The sequence below is a fragment of the Macaca mulatta genome, chromosome 12 (assembly GCF_049350105.2).
Source record: "Macaca mulatta isolate MMU2019108-1 chromosome 12, T2T-MMU8v2.0, whole genome shotgun sequence".
Lineage (NCBI taxonomy): Eukaryota > Metazoa > Chordata > Mammalia > Primates > Cercopithecidae > Macaca > Macaca mulatta.
In genome coordinates, this window is record NC_133417.1 from 10,486,663 (window position 1) to 10,488,846 (window position 2,184).

At 41.1% G+C, this 2,184-nt stretch overlaps 1 pseudogene; it reads left to right on the plus strand.

Annotated features, from left to right (window-relative positions):
* The first annotated feature begins 1,695 nt into the window (after positions 1–1,695).
* Positions 1,696–1,978, plus strand: LOC114671497 (small ribosomal subunit protein uS14 pseudogene; annotated as a pseudogene).
* The last annotated feature ends 206 nt before the right edge of the window (positions 1,979–2,184 follow it).

Below are 2,184 nucleotides of genomic sequence, written 5' to 3' on the forward strand. Positions count from 1 at the left end.
GAGGAAGTGTTTCCTGGGAGATAGAGGGCTGGTGCTCAGCGCCATTGAAGGGCTGAGCCCTGGCCGCAAACATGTTCCCCAAGAATGAAGCCCTATGTCAGGACTGGATAAGACTGAGCCTTTTTCAGAGGCCAGGAACAAGTAGAAGCAAAAACAGGCCAGATGCAGTGGCTCACACCTGTAATCTCAGTACTTTGGAAAGCTGAGGCAAGAGGATTGCTTGGGCTCAGGAGTTTGAGACCAGCCTGGACAACATACAGAAACCCCATCTCCAAAAAATGTTTTTTAAAAATTAGCCAGATGTAGTGGATGCCTGTGGTCCCAGTTACTTAGGAGGCTGAGGTGGGAGGGGGATCGCTTGAACCTGGAAACTCAAGGCCACAGTGAGCCGTGATTGCGTCACTGCACTCCAGCCTGGGTGACAGGGAAAGACTCTGTCTCAAAAAAAAAAAAAAAAAAAAAAAAAAAAGAAAAAGAAAGAAAAGAAAACAGTCCCATGTGAACCCCAAAAGGTGAGAAGACAGGGTAGTTATCAGGTTTTAAGATTGGGCCTAGGACAATGGACAGGAGCATAAACATTAATACTAACTTTTATGGGGGACTTATGACAGGCTAGGTACTAAGTGTTGCTCATTCAGTCCTTACAATAACCCAAGGAGGCACTATGTAGAATCATTTCCACTTTTTAAATAGAAAACTGAGAATGGAGAACTTGGTATCCTAATCAGGGTCACAGAGTAAGTTAGTGAAAGAATAGGATTTGACTGCCAGGTGCGGTGGCTCACACCTATAATTCCAGAACTCTGGGAGGCCAAGGCAGGTGGATCACCTGAGGTCAGGAGTTCAAGACCAGCCTGGCCAACATGGTGAAACCCCATCTCTACTAAAAATACAAAAATTAGCTGGGCTTGGTGGTGCACACCTGTAATCCCAGCTACTCAGGAGGCTGAGGCAGGAGAATAGCTTGAACCGGGTGAGGCAGAGGTTGCAGTAAGCCAAGATCATGCCATTGCACTCTAGCCTGGGTGACAAGAGTGAAACTGTCTCAAAAGAAAAAAAAAAAGAATAAAGTTTGATTGCAGTTCTGTGTGCTACTAAACCTGGGTCTTAATTATCTTGCCTTTGTGTTCTTACTCTTGCATCAGAGAAATGGGGTGGATGAGTAGTGACAGATTCAGGAGTGAGGTGATATCAGTGATAATCAAGGATGATAATAAAAAATGTTAAAGGCTAACATCACTGAATTTATCCTATGTCCATGAACTCCCCCGCCCTTGTACATATCTTCACTTCCTTCTATATTTTCAGAAGCAAAGACTAAGAGAGTTGATTAGTGGAGTGTCTTGCACAAAGCAAATTAAACAATTTCAGCTTCTCCTACTTCCCACAACTGGAGTTCAATTAAATTAGTAGGTCTTCAGATGCTTGACATTGGCTGTACTAGAACTCTATTAAATTACTATAGACCTGTTCTTCAAAAGAACCTGTTAACTCGGATGTCAGTAAAATGGTGAAATAGATAGCCATAAGCATTTGTATCCTCATAGAAACATTGAAAAACAAGCAAACCTGGTCAGAACCAACTTTGTCAGAACTTTGGAAAAACAGTAAAAAATTCCCAGCAACAAAATGAATGCTAAATTTTAAAAAAGGCAATTAAAAAACTGCTCCTGGCACTCAAGAAAATATCCATTGCTTTTACCTCATTGCACTCCTGAAAGCAAGATGGGTCACCAGCAGCTGTACTGGAGCCACCCGCGAAAATTCAACCAGGGTTCTTGCTCTTGTCGCGTCTGCTCAAACCTGCTGATCCGGAAATATGGCCTCAATATGTACCGCTAGTCTTTCTGTCAGTACGCAAAGGATATCGGTTTCATTAAGTTGGACTAAATGATCTTCCTTCAAAGGATTATCCAAGGCATCTACTCAATGAAAAACCATGATAGTTCTTTGTACATAAAATAAACATTTGAAAAAAAAAAAAAAGAAAATATCCATAAAAACACAAGTTGATCATAAGCTAAGGAGCAGAGATTTTAGTGACCACACATGAAAATAAATAGTCTTTGCAAAAATCATTTGTAAAAGTCATTAAAAGGATGACTACAGACTTCAACAATTAAGAAAAAACAGTAAACCCTGAGGAAGAAAGAGGATCTCATTTCCAGAGCTATCATACTATAA